Source organism: Triticum dicoccoides, chromosome 3B, assembly GCF_002162155.2.
Source record: "Triticum dicoccoides isolate Atlit2015 ecotype Zavitan chromosome 3B, WEW_v2.0, whole genome shotgun sequence".
NCBI classification, from domain to species: domain Eukaryota; kingdom Viridiplantae; phylum Streptophyta; class Magnoliopsida; order Poales; family Poaceae; genus Triticum; species Triticum dicoccoides.
The window spans coordinates 704,417,243-704,436,765 of record NC_041385.1 but is presented as its reverse complement, the minus strand read 5'-3'; the positions used below and the strand labels follow the sequence as shown (position 1 = coordinate 704,436,765).

Sequence of the window (19,523 nt, the reverse complement as noted above, 5' to 3'; positions counted from 1 at the left end):
TGAGACATGGATTTTTTATTTTTTAAAACTTTATCGAAAAAACGTTTTTTTAAAGAATTAACACCCATCTGTGAGATCTCTCATTTTCTTTAGTCCCTCAAAAAGTAACTTTTCACTACACAAAACTTCCCCTCTCACTCATTTTTCTCTAAGAAGAGCACTTCTCAATAGAAAAAAAAAGGTGGAGATAGCTCCCTCCCGCATTCATGGCCTGGCGACCGTCGCGCTAACCGATCGGTCTGGCTCTGACTATAACCACCCCCAACCATAACCCACAGCGCCACTCATCCATTTTTGTCGTCGACGCTCGGCCACTATCGCCTCCCGAGGCCCGCGCCATTGCCTCCCTATGCGGCTCACCGCCTTCGCCCTTGAGCTCCCGCTATTGTCTCGTCTTGTCGCCTCCTTCACCGAGCACCCACACTACCGATCATGCCACAGCTGTCACTGCTGCCGAAGTACCGCGACGTGAGGCTCCGGTCGTGAGGCAAGTGGGCGACGATCCATAACCCAGATGTGGCAGCACAAGTGTGCCTTGCATGCTCGCCATCATGGAGGAGGTCGCGTGCGCCTGCGTCGACGTCGCCGAGCTTTGCTTCTTCGAGAGACGGGCGAAGCTAAGAATCCTCTCCAACGCCGCAATCGCGAGTGCGCCTCCCAGGCCAAAGGGAGGAGGAGTATAGCTCGACCAAGCGCGCCAATGAGGAGCTGCCTTCAGGGCCGCGCTCCTCGCCAAGAATTGCATGTTCTACCTTCTTTGAGTTCATGGAGAATGCGCACGATCGAGAGCGCCGCAAAATCGCCCACCTCGAGGCCGAGCTTGACGAGATGTACAAGGAGCTTGTCGATTGCAAGGAGAAGGACAACTCGTTGTCATAGCGTCGGCTCACCACCAACGACTAGGAGGACGGCCGCTCTGGTGGAGGGTGATCCGCATCTCCTCCTCCGACGAGGAGTACAACTCCTCTTTTAGTTTATTATCTTGATGCTTTAGCTAGCTTTATGTCTGTCAGTCTGTGTAGTGTTAGCAGGTAGTGGATTGTTTAATTAAGTTATGGATGATGTTAATATGCTAATGTTGTTTAATTATGCAATAAAGTAGTTTAAACTTGTGTTTGAAATGAACTTGTGTGCAAAACATTGTGTTTTTTTAGGGTTAAGTTTTGACGGATCTGCTAACAAAAGTTTAATCAAAACGTAAAGGATGAGTGATAGACTGATGGATTCGGCTCTTAGAAGTCTTCGACTCCATGGCGTACACGCCGGAAAAAACAGATTAGGATGCTTAAACTCCGCATAATTGGTGCACATACTTGTGTACTAACAGATACGGATGTTTCCTTCTCCGTACCCGTTTCCAAATTAGAAATGAGCCTTGTGTGCATGAAAATGATTCACAAATGAAAATATGAAATCAAAAACAGCACAGCCCGTCTAGCTCAGTTGGTAGAGCGCAAGGCTCTTAACCTTGTGGTCGTGGGTTCGAGCCCCACGGTGGGCGACCTGTTTTTTTCCTTCCTCCACGCCACTGTTAGTGCATGCCATGATACAGCATGCCTGAGGATCAGTTTTTTCTTTTTCTTTTGAGGGGTGCCTGAGGATCAGTTGTGAGTTGTGACAGGCCACTGCGTTGTACGAGAGCCGGTGTGCAGGTCAGCTTGTGCGACCTCTCATCGCACATCCGATGTCCATCTCCGACCACTGCAGGGCGACCCAGTTTGCTGCTTGCTCATAGTTAAACTGGTTTGGCGTGTCAACCCATCCGCAGGTTAGGGAAACCATGCTATCTGATTAGGGCAACGATCTGCGCCGGTGCGCCGGCCCAACTGTTAGGCCGGTCGCACCGCGGCCGTTGGATCTGAGCGAGTGGGCCGTTGGATCCGGCTGAACAAGCTCGCCCTATCGTCTTCTACCTCGCACCACGGCGTCGCGCCTCCTACCGCCCCCGCCGCTCCAAGCGTTGCGCATCCCCTCCCCTCTCCCCTCCCCTCCCCCCCCGCCCCCGGTCGTCCTCGTCTCCGTGCTCGCCGCCGGTCGCCGTAGCCGCTCGCCGTCGCTGCTGCAGCAACATTGTAACTGCTAGCCGCTCGCCGTTGTTGCTTTGCCCCGTGCAACAGCCCCACCCCGCGGTTGAAGCTTTTGTTGAGACCGTTGTAGCTCCGGTTGCAACGACTGAAGCTCGCCGGCATGCTCGCCGCCGCTCATCCCCGGTGTGCATCTTGCAAACAAAAAATCGAGCACCGGGGAAGATGCCCAGTGCTACAACCAACGACCAAAAAGGCTACAACTAGTGATAGAAAAAACTTCAACCGGCTACGGAAAAAGCTTCAACCAGTATACGACTGGAGCCATGGATGACCAAGAAAAGTTACAACCGTTGACAGAAAAAGCTTCATCTAGCGACGAAAAAAGCTTCATCCGACTATAAAAAAAGTTTCAACCGTGGAATTGAAGCCATGGACGAAAAACGAAAAGTTGCAACCGACAGTTACAAAAGTTACAACCGCATTGAAAAAAGATTCAAACTTCTTATCTCAGCTGCGACCCCGCGATGACGATGACGCCGTTTTGCTGCAACCGTAGTAGATTTTTGCTACCACCGGCGAGTGAATTTGTTACAACCGGTTCCAGCAAAATTTCGCCGCGGGCTGTAGTCTGCCATGGCTGGTTGCGGCTCCAGCGTGGCCGGGTCCGGCGAGGTAGGCAGAGCTCCGATGCATGCGGATCCGCGCGGATCTGGTTGAGGGCGGCCAGATCGGCTGATTCTCATGACGGCGGCGGCCCTGGGAGGCCTCCGGCGTGGGCGATGGGTTGACCATGGCAACGGGGAGAGAGAAGAGAGAGATGGCTGAGAGGAAGAAGAGAAAAGGCAGGAGGAAGAAGACGCACATGGGCGGGCCCTCCAATCCTACGTGTCGCTAGGCGAGTCGCTGGCGCGTTTGCGCGTGGCCGCGACCGGCCGAAGCTTCGGCCGGTGCGCCGTTGCCAAACGATTCCCATCTGATTAAGGTTAGAGAAAGCAATAGCCATGCTCTATCTGCTGAAGGTGGCCTCGATGAACGAGTACTAAGCATTGACCTGCTGACACATCGCGCCAACCAGGAGTCTTCCCCGCAAAGCCACCACCGAGCATCTCGAGAACATGGACTAACTATCTTGTTGCAGCGCAGTGAGTTGTGGTTGTATATTGGAACCCGTAAGCATGGAAGGCCGATACCGAGAGATTACCCTTACACATCAGGTTTCCTCAGTTTTGCCCTCTTGGTTTGGTGTTTATTTTTTGTTAGACTTGTAGACTTGTACGTATTGTAACCCCTGTACATTGTATCTGTACGCGATGAGGTACCCCTTGTTATATATGTTATCGTGGCCGACCCTCTCGGGTGTCGAAGCTTATAACCCCAAAACCCTTTGTCTATCATGGTATCAGATGCGATCTAGCGATCCTGACCTAGCCATGCCGTCTTCCGCTGCTTCCTCCGAGGCCGCCGCCGCTGCCCTCTCCGGCGCGGCCACCCTCGCTGCTCTCACCGGCACAGCGACTATGTCTGCCGTTACCACCTTGCTCGCCGATCCCTACAAGGCCCCTGCGTCGCTCACCGATCCGATCGGGTCGGGCGCGTCCGTCTTCGCCCCGCCGTCCGTCTTCGCCCCGCCGTTCCTGTCCAATCTTCTCCAAGGAGGAAGATCGATAGGGGCCTTGTTTTCCGGGGCGACTTCCTCGGCTCCTCCCAGCTCACCGGCTCTGCGTCCCAACTACGGCGCGATGGCGCCCTACGCGCCGCCACCGCCGTATGCGTACGACCCCGCCGCCTATGGTGCCTTCTACGGCGCTCCCTACGGTGCCCCCTACGGCGCCCCCTACGTTGGTCATGGCGCTCTGAAGGAAATATGCCCTAGAGGCAATAATAAAGTTATTATTTATTTCCTTATTTCATGATAAATGTTTATTCTTCATGCTAGAATTGTATTAACCGGAAACATAATACATGTGTGAATACATTGACAAACATAATGTCACTAGTATGCCTCTACTTGACTAGCTCATTAATCAAAGATGGTTAAGTTTCCTAACCATAGAGATGAGTTGTTATTTGATTAACGGGATCACATCATTAGGAGAATGATGTGATTGACTTGACCCATTCCGTTAGCCTTAGCACTTGATTGTTTAGTATGTTGCTACTGCTTTCTTCATGACTTATACATGTTCCTATGACTATGAGATTATGCAACTCCCGTTTACCGGAGGAACACTTTGTGTGCTACCAAACGTCACAACATAACTGGGTGATTATAAAGGAGCTCTACAGGTCTCTCCGAAGGTACATGTTGGGTTGGCGTATTTCGAGATTAGGATTTGTCACTCCGATTGTCGGAGAGGTATCTCTGGGCCCACTCGGTAATGCACATCACTATAAGCCTTGCAAGCATTGCAACGAATGAGTTAGTTGCGGGATGATGTATTATGTAACAAGTAAAGAGACTTGCCGGTAACGAGATTGAACTAGGTATTAAGATACCGACGATTAAATCTCGGGCAAGTAACATACCGATGACAAAGGGAACAACGTATGTTGTTATGCGGTTTGACCGATAAAGATCTTCGTAGAATATGTGGGAGCCAATATGAGCATCCAAGTTCCGTTATTGGTTATTGACCGGAGACATGTCTCGGTCATGTCTACATTGTTCTCGAACCCATAGGGTCCGCACGCTTAAGGTTTCGATGCCAGTTATATTATGAGTTTATGAGTTTTGATGTACCGAAGGAGTTCGGAGTCCCGGATGAGATCGGGTACATGACGAGGAGTCTCGAAATGGTCGGGACGTAAAGATCGATATATTGGACGACTATATTCGGACTTCGGAAAGGTTCCGAGTGATTCGGGTATTTTTCGGAGTACCGGAGAGTTACGGGAATTCGCCGGGGAGTATATGGGCCTTATTGGGCCATACGGAATAGAGGAGAGAGGGCAAAAGGAAGGAGGCCTGCGCCCCCCCCCCCCTCTGGTCCGAATTGGACAAGGGGCGCGACCCCCTTTTCCTTCTTCCTCTTCCCCTCTTTCCCCTTCTCCTACTCCAACAAGGAAGGAGGGAGTCCTACTCCCGGTGGGAGTAGGACTCCCCTTGGCGCGCCCCCTCCTAGGCCGGCCGCCCCTCCCCCCTTGCTCATTTATATACAGGGGCAGGGGGGCACCTCTAGGCACGACAACAATTGATCTCTTGATCTCTTAGCCGTGTGCGGTGCCCCCCTCCACCATAGTCCACCTCGATAATATTGTAGCGGTGCTTAGGCGAAGCCCTGCGACGGTAGAACATCAAGATCGTCACCACGCCATCGTGCTGACGGAACTCTCCCTCGACACTCGGCTGGATCGGAGTTCGAGGGACGTCATCAAGCTGAACGTGTGCTAGAACTCGGAGGTGCCGTAGTTTTGGTGCTTGATCGGTCGGCCCGTGAAGACGTACGACTACATCAACCGCGTTGTCATAACGCTTCCGCTTTCGGTCTACGGGGGTACGTGGAAAACACTCTCCCCTCTCGTTGATATGCATCACCATGATCTTGCGTGTGCGTAGGATTTTTTTTTTGAAATTACTACATTCTCCTACAGTGGCATCCGAGCCTAGGTTTTATGCGTTGATGTTATATGCATGAGTAGAACACAAGTGAGTTGTGGGCTATACAAGTCATACTGCTTACCAGCATGTCATAATTTGGTTCGGCGGTATTGTTGGATGAAGCGGCCCGGACCGACATTACGCGTACGCTTACGCGAGACTGGTTCTACCGACGTGCTTTGCACACAGGTGGCTGGCGGGTGTCAGTTTCTCCAACTTTAGTTGAACCGAGTGTGGCTACGCCCGGTCCTTGAGAAGGTTAAAACAACACTAACTTGACGAACTATCGTTGTGGTTTTGATGCGTAGGTAAGAATGGTTCTTGCTCAGCTCGTAGCAGCCACGTAAAATTTGCAACAACAAAGTAGAGGACGTCTAACTTGTTTTTGCAGGGCATGTTGTGATGTGATATGGTCAAGACGTGATGAGATGTAAGTTGTTGTATGAGATGATCATGTTTTATTAAAGTTATCGGCAACTGGCAGAAGCCCTATGGTTGTCTCTTTGTTGCATAAGATGCAAGTGCCAAATAATTGCTTTACTTTATTGCTATGCGATAGCAATAGTTGCAAGAGTAATAGTTGGCGAGACGACCATGTGACGACACATTGATATAGATCAAGATGATGAAGATCATGGTGTCGTGCCGGTGACGATAGAGATCATGACAGTACTTTGGAGATGGAGATCAAATGCGCAAAATGATCATGGCCATATCATGTCACATATTTTGATTGCATATGATGTTTATCTGTTATACATCTTATTCTGTTTTGTTTGACGGTAGCATTTTAAGATGATCTCTCACTAATTATCAAGAAGTGTTCTCCCTGAGTATGCACCATTGTGAAAGTTCTTCGTGCTGAGACACCACGTGATGATCGGGTGTGATAGGCTCTACGTTCAAATACAATGGGTGCAAAACAGTTGCACACGCGGAATACTCAGGTTAAACTTGACGAGCCTAGCATATACAGATATGGCCTCGGAAACGGAGACCGAAAGGTCAAACGTGAATCATATAGTAGATATGATCAACATAGTGATGTTCACCATTGAAAACTACTCCATCTCACGTGATGATCGGACATGGTTTAGTTGATTTGAATCACGTGATTACTTAGATGACTAGAGAGATGTTTGTCTAAGTGGGAGTTCTTAAGTAATATGATTAATTGAACTTTAATTTATCATGAACTTAGTCCTGGTAGTATTTTGCAAATTATGTTGTAGATCAATAGCTCGCGTTTTTTGCTTCCCAATGTTTTTATATGTGTTCCTAGAGAAAACTATGTTGAAAGATGTTAGTAGCAATGATGCGGATTCGATCCGTGATCTGAGGATTATCCTCGTTGCTGCACAGAAGAATTATGTCCTTGATGCACCGCTAGGTGACAGACCTATTGCAGGAGCAGATGCAGACGTTATGAACATTTGGCTAGCTCAATATGATGACTACTTGATAGTTTTGCGCACCATGTTTTATGGCTTAGAACCGGGACTACAAAAACGTTTTTGAAACGTCATGGAACATATAAGATGTTTCAAGAGATGAAATTGGTATTTCAGACTCATGCCCGTGTCAAGAGGTATGAGACCTTTGACAAATACTTCGCCTAAAAGATGGAGGATAATTGCTCAACTAGTGAGCAAGTACTTAGATTTTCTGAGTACTACAATCGCTTGAATCAAGTGGGAGTTAATCTTCTAGATAGGATAGTGATTGGCAGAGTTCACTAATCACCATCACCAAGTTACTGGAACTTCGTGATGAACTATAATGCAAGGGATGACGAAAACGATTCCCGAGCTCTTCGTGATGCTAAAATCGACGAAGGTAGAAATCAAGAAAGAGCATCAAGTGTTGATGATTGACAAGACCACTAGTTTCAAGAAAAGGGCAAAGGGAAAGAAAAGGGAACTTCAAGTAGAATGGCAAGCAAGTTGTCACTCCCGCGAAGAATCCCAAAGCTGGACCAAAGCCTGAAACTGAGTGCTTACACTACAAAGAAAATGGTCACTGGAAGCGGAAATGCCCTGAATATTTGGTGGATAAGAAGGATGACAAAGTGAACAAGGGTATATTTGATATACAGGTTATTGATGTGTACCTTACTAGTGTTTATAGTAGCCCCTAAGTATTTGATACTTGTTCGGTTGCTAAAAATTAGTAACTCAAAACAGGAGTTACAGAATAATCAGAGACTAGTTGAGGGTGAAGTGGCGATGAGTGTTGGAAGTAGTTCCAAGATTGATATGATCATCATCGCACACTCTCTACACTTTCGGGATTAGTGTTAAACCTAAATAAATGTTATTTGGCGTTTGCGTTGAACATGAATATGATTTGATCATGTTCATTGCGATACGGTTATTCATTTAAAGTCAAAGAATAATTGTTGTTCTGTTTACATGAATAAAACCTTCGATGGTCATACACCCAATGAAAATAGTTTGTTGGATCTCAATCGTAGTGATACACATATTCATAATATTGATGCCAAAAGATGCAAATTTAATAATGATAGTGCAACTTATTTGTGGCACTGCCGTTTGGGTTATATCGGTGTAAAGCGCATGAAGAAACTCCATAAAGATGGATTTTTGGAATCACTTGGTTATGAATCATTTGATGCTTGCGAACCGTGCCTTTTGGGCGAGATGACTAAAACTCCGTTCTCCAAAACAATGGAACGAGCTACTGATTTATTGGAAATAATACATATCGATGTATGCGATCCAATGAGTATTGATGCTCGTGGCGAGTATCGTTATTTTCTGACCTTCACTCATGATTTGAGCAGATATGAGTATATCTACTTAATGAAACACAAGTCTGAAACATTTGAAATGTTCAAAGAAATTCAGAGTGAAGTGAAGAATCATTGTAACAAGAAAATAAGGTTTCTACGATCTGATCGTGGAGAAGAATATTTGAGTTACGAGTTTGGCCTTTATATAAAAGCAATGTGGAATAGTTTCACAGTTCACACCACCTGGAACACTATAGTGTTATGGTGTGTCCGAACGTCGTAACCGCACTTTATTGGATATTGTGCGATCAATGATGTCTCTTACCGAGTTACCAATATCATTTTGGGGTTATGCATTAGAGATAGCTGCATTCACGTTTAAATAGGGCACCATCAAAATCCGTTGAGACGACGCCTTATGAACTGTGGTTTGGCAAGAAACCAAAGTTGTCATTTCTTAAAGTTTTGGGTTGCGATGCTTATGTGAAAAAGTTTCAACCTGATAAGCTCGAACCCAAACCGGAGAAGTGCGTCTTCATAAAATACCCAAAGGAAACTGTTGGGTACACCTTCTATCACAAATTCGAAGGCAAAATCTTTGTTGCTAAGAATGGATCCTTTCTAGAGAAGGAGTTTCTCTCGAAAGAAGTGAGTGGGAGGAAAGTAGAACTTGATGAGGTAACTGTACCTGCTCCCTTATTGGAAAGTAGTTCATCACAGAAATCAGTTCCTGTGATTCCAGTGGTGTGCAAGTCAGCGTGTGCGACCTCTCATCGCACATCCAACGTCCATCTCCGTCGACTGCACGGCGACCCAGTTTGCTGCTTGCTCATAGTTAAACTGGTTTGGCGTGTCAACCCACCCGCAGGTTAGGGAAACCATGCTATCTGATTAAGGTTAGAGAAAGCAATAGCCATGCTCTATCTGCTGAAGGTGGCCTCGATGAACGAGTACTATGCATTGACCTGCTGACACATCGCGCCAACCAGGAGTCTTCCCCGCAAAGCCACCACCGAGCATCTCGAGAACATGGACTAACTATCTTGTTGCAGCGCAGTGAGTTGTGGTTGTATATTGGAACCCGTAGGCATGGAAGGCAGATACCCAGAGATTACCCTTACACATCAGGTTTCCTCAGTTTTGCCCTCTTGGTTTGGTGTTTGTTTTTAAGGAAACGCCATCATGCTTTACTGATTTAATAAGGGTATTACATCGTTCACAAGTTTAGAAGCCAGACAGCTCGGAGGCACGTCCGTCCAGCTAAGAGAAATCTTATTACAATAAATGTAATTCGATAGCACATGCACAACTTGGTTACAACTTCCCTATCAACGAAGAAATATCCACAGATTCGGCAAAAATTGCTGCTGCTTCATCCCACCATCTTGCTTGGCCATCACATGATTCTATCACAATCGAGGAATCACACTCCGCTTCAATCCTAGGGAAGCTAAGTGAGTTCGCAAATGCCAGCCCATCTCCCGTCACAAGGGCCTCGATGATGACCACATTATATTAGCTGCATAGCGTGTAAATTTACATTGCGCCGCTAGGAACGAGACCTTCTCATCCCTAATTGTAGTTGTCGTAGCACCCACACCTTCATCAATATAAAAAGTGGCATCAACATTTAACTTGATAAACTCGGGGTCCGGCGTCCTCCATCTTTCTTCAATATTACCCCTCTTCTTCTCATTAGCCTGGTAAAAATTGTTTGCAATAGCTAGTACAGTAGTACCGACATCGGCCATTTAGAAGTAGGAGGTGGCGATCCATCATGTGTGAACTGCAGACGAATCCACCACAGATACCAGCTTCCTACCGCTATGATTTGCTTGACATCTAAATTAGGTTTCAGAGGGGCCCGGGCTGTGACCGTCCCGAAGAAAATTTGAAGACCAAATTGCCCCTCCTTACAAGTGGGCCCACTGACTAAAAACTACCGACATCTTTTCTTGTGTAAAGGCATATGCCATATATTTAGTATCACAAGACCTTACAAACATACTGTCGGTGTCAAAACCGGCGGATCTCAGGTAGGGGGTCCCGAACTGTGCGTCTAGGCGGATGGTAACAGGAGACAAGGGACACGATGTTTTACCCAGGTTCGGGCCCTCTTGATGGAGGTAGAACCCTACGTCCTGCTTGATTAATATTGATGATGTGTGTTACAAGAGTAGATCTACCACGAGATCAAGGAGGCTAAACCCTAGAAGCTAGCCTATGGTATGATTGTTGTTCGTCCTACGGACTAAAGCCATCCGGTTTTTATAGACACCGGAGAGGGCTAGGGTTACACAGAGTCGGTTACAATGGTAGGAGATCTACATATCCGTATCGCCAAGCTTGCCTTCCACGCCAAGGAAAGTCCCATCCGGACACGGGACGAAGTCTTCAATCTTGTATCTTCATAGTCTTGGAGTCCGGCCGATGATGATAGTTCGGCTATCCGGACACCTCCTAGTCCAGGACTCCCTCAGTAGCCCCCGAACCAGGCTTCAATGACAATGAGTCCGGCGCGTATGTTGTCTTCGGCGTTTGCAAGGCGGGTTCTCCTTCATGTTTCATGTGTTCGCCGGATAGTGTCCGGTTGCTTCATAAATGCTGCGCTCCTTGGCTTCTACGTCCAATAATGGCCTTCTTCCACATGTCGTACGAATGTGAAAAGCCAGGGTACTCTTACGTTTTACCCCCTAGCTGCGTGAATAAGCTGCCTATAAGAGAGGCGAGGATCCTAGATCCAAATCACACCATCCTCCTTCTGCAAGTACTCATCGAGGCGCCTCTGACAAAAAATCCATTCCAACATGGACAGTCGACGCGGCTCCTCTTCTCGTGCTCCCAGTCCTTAGCCAGGAGATTGGAGGAGATGCTCAGTCCCGCATAGCGAGTTAGTGACGCTCCAAACAGAGGGATACCTTCCCCCGGCCTTTATGGTTCCGGTTCGAGCCGGACTGGCCACCTACAAGTGTGGGAAGCAGGCGGAGAGCGTCCCCAATCCCTCCAAAGGAGAGTGGGTATGCTTCGTCCCCTACTTAATAAGGGGACTCGGATTTCCTATACATCCGTTTCTCCGGGGGCTCCTGGAGTTCTATGGACTCCAACTTCACCACCTCACGCATGCCTCCATTTTGCACATCGCGGGCTTTGTAGCTCTTTGCGAGCTGTTCTTGGGCATCGAGCCTCATTTTGCGCTGTGGAAGAGGCTGTTTTGCCTCGTACCCCATTTTCACGAGGGGTCGATATATCAAGTGGGCGGAGCCGAAATATGGCGCATCGCCGGGACCGGATATCTATCCGGAACCCCGAAGAAGGCCTCCGAAGACTGGCCTTCAGAGTGGTACTATATGGAAGACGCCCCGCTGCCGGATCCAGTTCGGATCGGCCTCCCGGAGTTTAGCAACGCTCCTCTGAAGAAACGCCTGAGTTGGCGCCCACGGATCCCTCAACGGGAAGATTATAGGAGCGTCCACTACCTGATGGGCCGGATACGGCTACTAGCCCATTCTGGATTAACCATGATTGGAGTCATGGCCACATGCATTATGCGAGGGGTGCAGCCGCTCCAATATAGGGGCCACCCCATGTGGGATTTTAATGGGGAGAATGACGCCACCCGTCATGGCCGCACGGGGCCGGGATCGGCCGCCGATCTGGTGAAGATCCTGTCCGGCTTGTACAAGGGGGAGAAGGAGGACTTCCTTCGCACTAATCCATTGAATGGATTCTCCATGAATAACCCTCGGAGCTGGGTAAGCGGACGCTTATATATCTGATCCGTGCTTTCAAAGGTAAGTGTCTTACTTTATGATTTCGATGCAGGAAATACGCCGGGATGTGGCGGGCATAGAAAGCCCAACTCCACAACCTGAGGATCCGGGAAGATCCCTTGATCTGGCCTCCGAAGAGGATCCGAACATAAAGATGGATTTGATTGACGGGGTGTTCCACCAGCTCAGCATAGATAATGCTTTAGTCGCCATTACGGCTGACTACCCTGGTTTGTGTCCGGCTTCCCAGGTGAGTACGACCGAAGTCCTGACACCGTTACTTTTTAATGCTTATTTCTGACCACCGTGCACCAATGGTGCTTGGCAGGAGGTGCCTTTACGGCAGGAAGCCGAGCCCGCGGAGACTGACCAAACGAGGTCAGTGCGGCCTAGCAAGCGGAAGAGGAGTGCGGCGCGAATCAAAACGTCGCCGCAAAGGTATGGTGCACCATTGTCTTTTAAGGGAAAGACTCCTGGGAGGCATATTAATGCTCATGATTCTTCCAGGAGAAAGAGCGCTTGCCGGACTGAGTCCGGAGAGGGTGCCCACCAAGCCTCCGCCAGCCAGGCTCCAACGCCTAGTCCGGAGGGGGAGGCGAGCGCAAGGCGCGAGCCGGATGCTCCTCCAACGGAGGATGCCGACAGGTTGTCCGCCACCAGGTCTGAGGTGGAGAGCGCCATGAATCACAAGCGCCGTCGGACAGTTCTTCGTGACGCGTGTTTCTCCCCTGAGGCGTTAAATGCCTTTAATGCGGGAGTCGCGCACCTTCGTGCTGCTCAAGATGGTTTAACCAGAGCCATGGAGCAGTATGTAAAGGACATACGGGTAAGGAATTTTAATAGTTATATATGCCAGTAGCCCCCGAGACTTAAAATAGTTAAACTAACTGATTTAAGGATCATTTGTTATGCAGGATCTTACTGAGAAGAATGCCCACCTGTCTCAGGAGCTTCAAGAATGCAAGGCCCAACTCGAGGCCGCACTAGCCGCTGCCGGGGGAGCCACGGAGACCCCCTCTGGTAATTCATATTTTGAAAGAAGTAGTTTATGAAGTGCGGCGTGTGTGTATAGTCTGACAATAATATTGCAGAGGATGCCGGACTAGATCCGGACAAGCAACAGCTGCTGCGCCAGTTGAAGGCCGGTGAGAGGGTGCTTATGAGGGTGCAGCAGGAGAGGAACAAACTCCAAGATGCCAACACCCAGCTGGGCAAAGAACTAAAAGATGTTCAGGTCCAGCTGTCTAACTCCGTAAAGGAGAATCGACGGCTTCGTCGCGGTATTTATAGTAAGTGCTTGAGCAAACTCTTTTGAAAAGAAGAGTTCGGCGAGGAAGTCGATTGACAGAAATGTGTCTGTAGGTGTGCTCACGGGTCGTCCGACGGAGGAGATGCCTGGTTCCACGGGAGACCCTCTTCCCGAGCTGCTGCAACTGCACGAACGTGTTCGGCAGGCGATGAGCGGCGTCGTGCAGGCCTTATGACCTTCCGTCTCCCTACCCGAGGGTCTTGGAGGGCTTGCTGAGAAGCTTCAGGGAGTACGGCGGCGTCTCCGTCTGTGGAAGATATCGGCCTGCCGTCAAGGCGCCAGGGAGGCCTGGGCCATGGTGAAGACGCGGTACCCGAAGGCTGACCCAAACCACATGGCCGAGGTCGGACCTGTGGGTTCCGATGGGAAGGAGATCCCTGTGAGCCTGATGTACGGCCAAGTAGAGTTGGCCGCGAAATATTCCCAACAGGATTGTAAATTAGACAGCCTGTTAGATGGGATTGAAGAGGAGTACAATCAGTCTGTTTGACGATGTAATTTTAAAATGACATGTAAAATGCCTTCTAGCCGGATTGTAGATCGTTTGCCTTTGTGGACCTTTTCGCTTCAACCTCGGGACCCAACGGTCCGGAGTGTGTCCGAATACCCTTACGGTTATAAAAGAACCAGGGCATGCATGGAGACAAGGCGTAGGGGTCATAATTGCTTTATCAGACAAGTGCCCAACTAGCTATGTTATATTACATGGTTAGTAAGAAACATTTTCCAGGGAGAATAGTTCCGTTAAGGGTTCCTTTCCCTGAGAGGCATGCCCTAAAGTGCATGTCCGGACTGCGAAAATAGCAGAAAAAGCATCTGGGGGCAGATAAATAAGTACGTAATAAATCATCTTTTAGGTCACCGACCGAATATTCCCTTAAGAACGCTAGCCTTCGGCTTCACCCAGTCTGAGGTACACATCCGGCTGACCCGCAATAACAATCGCAGAGGTGTTCCCTTTACCTCCTAGCCGAACAATCGGGAACGTAGGGGTAAGCACAGGAGCCAGCCAATCCGGCTTGGCCAAAACTTAAGTCATATCGATGCATATAATGGTGATCAAAAGGTACATGCGGAAGTGTGACACATGTGGTGGGCATGAAGCCCATATAAATAAGCTTCTGTTAAAGAAGCCCCCAGGTATAACGAGTGCGAGTAGCACAACGAGTGAGTGTGAACAAAGCGCAGATTAGCCCTCAAGAGGTTTGTACTGAAAGAGGGAGGAAAAAGGAGGGAAAACAAAGACAGCGAAAAAACATGAAAGGTGGACGGAGGAAGGAGACGAACCCTGAGTCCGGCGCTAGGCGTAAAATCTTCGGAGACGGGCTGCGTTCCATAGGTTTGGCTTGAGTCGGTTGTCATATGCGTTGCGTAGACGGTATGCACCGCCGGTAAGGACTTGGCCGATGATGAAGGGACCTTCCCATTTGGGCTTAAGTTTGTCCTTTTTCTTGTCCGGCAGGCGTAGAACTAGCTCGCCAACATTGTAAGTTTTGGCCCGTACTTCTCTGCTTTGATATCGTCGAGCCTGCTGTTGATAGAATGCGGAACGTGATTTTGCCACGTCGCGCTCCTCCTCTAAAGCGTCCAAACTGTCCTGCCGATCCAACTCGGCTTCTCTTTCCTCGTACATGCGCACGCGAGGTGAGTCATGAATTATGTCGCAGGGCAAAACTGCCTCAGCGCCGTATACCATAAAAAATGGTGTGAATCCGGTTGTGCGGTTTGGCGTGGTCCGCAGCCCCCAGAGTACAAAGTCGAGCTTCTTTACCCAGTGCGTGTTAGATTCTGTGAGGGACCGCACTAATCTGGGTTTGATGCCGCTCATGATTAGACCATTTGCTCTTTCCACTTGACCATTAGTTTGAGAGTGGTAGACTGAAGTGTAGTCGAGCTTGATGCCCATGTTTTTGCACCAGAGTTTAACCTCGTCGGCCATGAAATTCGTGCCATTATTAGTGATGATGCTGTGGGGGACGTCAAAACGGTGTACTACCCCGGATATGAAGTCTATCACAGGTCCGGATTCTGCCATTTTAACCGGCTTGGCCTCTATCCATTTGGTGAATTTGTCCACCATGACCAATAAGTATTTGTGCTTGTGGGTTCCCCCTTTAAGGGGTCCAACCATGTCAAGCCCCCGGACCGCGAACGGCCAAGTAATGGGTATAGTTTTGAGGGCGGTGGGTGGCATGTGGCTCTGATTAGCAAAGAGCTGGAAACCAACGCATCGTTGGACTAAGTCCTGAGCATCTGCCCGGGCGGTCGGCCAATAAAATCCTGTACGGAAGGCCTTGCCTACAAGGGCCCGGGCGGCGGCGTGGTGCCCGCCGAGTCCGGCGTGAATTTCAGCCAGGATATTTCGCCCTTCCTCTTCGGAGATACACCTTTGAAGGACTCCGGTTGTGCTTTTCTTATAAAGTTCTCCCTCATGGACCTTGTAGGCTTTAGATCGCCAAACTATGCAGTGGGCCTCATTTTGGTCTTCGGGAAGTTCCTGCCTGATTAAGTAGGCTAGGAATGGTTCCGTCCACGGGGCAATTACTGCCAGTATTTCGTGGGCTGAATCTGTTATTTCGTTGGCTAAGCCACCGATTGTGTCAGAATGTTCTGCGTTAGGTGATGCAGTTGGTTCCGGATTGTTATTTCCGGACTCCTCTTCCCATAATATGGATGGCTTAAAGAGCCGTTCCAGGAAGATGTTTGGAGGTACGGCGTCGCGTTTTGCGCCGATGTGTGCCAACATGTCTGCTGCCTGGTTATTATCCCGGGCTACATGGTGAAATTTGAGTCCTTCGAACCGGGCTGACATTTTTAGGACGGCGTTACGGTAGGCTGCCATTTTCGGATCCTTGGCGTCAAAGTCTCCATTTACTTGGGATATTGCGAGGTTTGAATCCCCGCGCACCTCTAGGCGTTGAATACCCATAGATATTGCCATCCGGAGGCCATGTAGAAGGGCCTCGTATTCGGCTGCATTGTTGGAGTCCGTGTACATTATTTGAAGCACGTATTGGACTGTGTCTCCGGTTGGGGACGTCAAGACGACGCCAACCCCCAAGCCAGCCAACATTTTGGAGCCGTCGAAATGCATGATCCAATTGGAGTATGCGCCGTACTCTTTAGGGAGTTCGGCTTCGGTCCATTCGGCGATGAAGTCAGCCAGAACTTGTGACTTGATAGCTCGCCGTGGTTTGTAGGTTATATCAAATGCTAAGAGCTCAATGGCCCATTTTGCAATCCTGCCCGTCACATCGCGATTGTTTATAATGTCGTTGAGAGGTACTTCGGAGGCCACCGTTATGGAACACTCTTGAAAGTAGTGTCGCAGCTTCCGGGATGCCATGAACACCGCATACGCTATCTTTTGATAGTGTGGGTACCGGGACTTGCATGGAGTTAAGACAATGGATACGTAGTACACTGGTTTTTGAAGAGGGAATTTGTGCCCTTCTGTTTCTCGTTCGACGACGAGTACCGCGCTGACAACTTGCTGTGTAGCTGCGATATATAACAACATCGGTTCGCCCAGGTTGGGCGCGGCTAGGACCGGATTTGTTGCCAATACGGCTTTAATTTCTTCGAGTCCGGCCGTGGCAGCATCCGTCCATTCGAAATGTTCGGTGCGCCGGAGGAGGCGATAGAGGGGCAGTGCCTTCTCTCCCAAACGGTTTCATCGGGCTCTTGCCATATTTGAGATAGATCGCTTATGTTTGGGTGGGCGGGTGGAATTAATTTTGGAACCCCGCCCGATCTGAGGCTCAAAGGCCAAGAAATTTCCGGATTTGGAAGCTTGGTTTGTTGGATGCCTTCCAACAAATCTGGTCCGATGCCTGACTTTAGGTTCAGTATTTGATTGACGGCTGTCCCTCCGTGGGAATCCGGCATGGAGGGATCGGGAATCCGGACATAGCTGGTTTTTAACATAGAAGAAGAGTCACCGCATTGTTCCTCTACCACAACAACATGGTGGGTAGCCTGGGGAGAGTTAATTTCTCTCAGATCAGTTTTAAGACCAATCTGATCGTAGTCTGTAGCGACTCCCAGGGCGGCGATGCGATCCAAGAGCTCGTTTACGGAGGAGAGCTCAATCGGATCTAGCTGCTCAGTGAATTCCGAGATAACGTGAAGATCGCTTTTGATGACCTGAGAGGTCATCGTCGGAGCGGTGGCCGAACAAGCGGTCATAAGAAAACCACCTAGCCGGATAGTTTGGCCGACGGCCAAAGCTCCCTTGATGACGGCGCCGTCTTTAAAGACGGGAAAAGGCATCCTTCCTGATTGCGACGGCATAGAGGAACTCTCAATGAAAGCACCAATGTCGGTGTCAAAACCGGCGGATCTCGGGTAGGGGGTCCCGAACTGTGCGTCTAGGCGGATGGTAACAGGAGACAAGGGACACGATGTTTTACCCAGGTTCGGGCCCTCTTGATGGAGGTAAAACACTACGTCCTGCTTGATTAATATTGATGATGTGTGTTACAAGAGTAGATCTACCACGAGATCAAGGAGGCTAAATCCTAGAAGCTAGCCTATGGTATGATTGTTGTTCCTCCTACGGACTAAAGCCATCCGATTTATATAGACACCAGAGAGGGTTAGGGTTACACAGAGTCGGTTACAATGGTAGGAGATCTACATATCCGTATCGCCAAGCTTGCCTTCCACGCCAAGGAAAGTCCCATCCGGACACGGGACGATGTCTTCAATCTTGTATCTTCATAGTCTTGGAGTCCGGCCGATGATGATAGTTCGGCTATCCGGACACCCCCTAGTCCAGGACTCCTCACATACCGTTATACTCCTCGCAAAAAATATTACGCTTATATTTTATTTTTTGTTTACATTTAAACCGTTAGTGGTATGAAAATCTTATTCCTCTTGCATCCATCCGTAATGCTCCGTTAGCGAAGGCCAATGCCACCTCTAAGCATTAGCCTCAATGGATTGAACTTTATTTAAATCCAAGAGTTAGAAGCAGTGGTCGGAAAGGCTTCGATGTAGATCAGAAGACACCAACTACCGCTATTTGTTCCCCGCAAAAAAAAAACTACCGCTATTTGCATAGCAAATCATCACCCCGAAAAATAAGACCCAAAAAGAGCATATAGATGTTCCAAAGGCCACGAACAACGATCAAGTCTAGATAACACCAGAGACCAAAGCCAACTAAAACGAGAAAGATTTATCAGACACACACCTATACAGGTCCTCCAGCGGCACTGAGTGCATCTACGGAATGGGGATAAGACATGGAGGCCATTATTCCTAAACTGGGGAACATCGCCACCTCGCCAACCCAACCAAGACACGGGACTCCCTAAAATCAGCCTAAACCAAGCTATCCACGTCATTATAAGCTCACCCCTATGGACGAGCTTACACACATTCTATCTCAATGAGCACCTCAGAGATATCAAGCCGGCATAATATTTTGAGATTAACGAAGTAACCGCAGTCGTCTCGTAGTCAATGGGAATGTCTTGTCCCACTGAATAAGTATCACCGGATTCAGGAAAGTGCAAGCAGCAGCGTCAAATCTATGACTTGAACCTTGATGGACCGGTTCCATCACAATAAACCTACACTGCGACACATCTGAGCTATATTCAGCTCGCAAAAAATGGCATGAAATTTCATAAGTTGCCAATCAAGGTGTGAAACATTTCCACCCATCGATCCGGTTTACAGCCAACTGAAAACCAGGTGCAGCTCACTACTCGGCAACTCCTCCTATACCGCAAACAAAATCGTTAGAGCATTACTAGTAGAGCCCTCAAATCCTCAAACCCTAAAAATAACTGCTTTTTTACAGTTTTCGCGGAAAAAACGCCGTAGACTAGAACCTCTAAACCCTTAAACCCGTAAAAAAATTTAGAGGTCCAACCCTCAAACCAGTTTGCAATCCGTAGGAGTAGGGGTCGAGAGAAAAATCGCCCCCCCGACCCACAGTCGCTAGCGCGGGAGCCAACTGCTCCTCCTCCCAGCCTCCTTCTCCTGCCATGGAGGGCCCCGCCGCCGCCGCGCCTGCCCCGGCCGCCTCGCCCGCCCCGGCCCCCGCCCCCGC

General features: G+C 49.0%; 1 non-coding gene across 1 annotated transcript; it reads left to right on the top strand.

Moving 5' to 3' along the window:
* Nucleotides 1-1,428: 1,428 nt before the first annotated feature.
* TRNAK-CUU lies at nt 1,429-1,501 on the top strand. Its single transcript has one exon. It is a non-coding gene; the product is annotated as a tRNA-Lys (tRNA).
* Nucleotides 1,502-19,523: the final 18,022 nt, after the last annotated feature.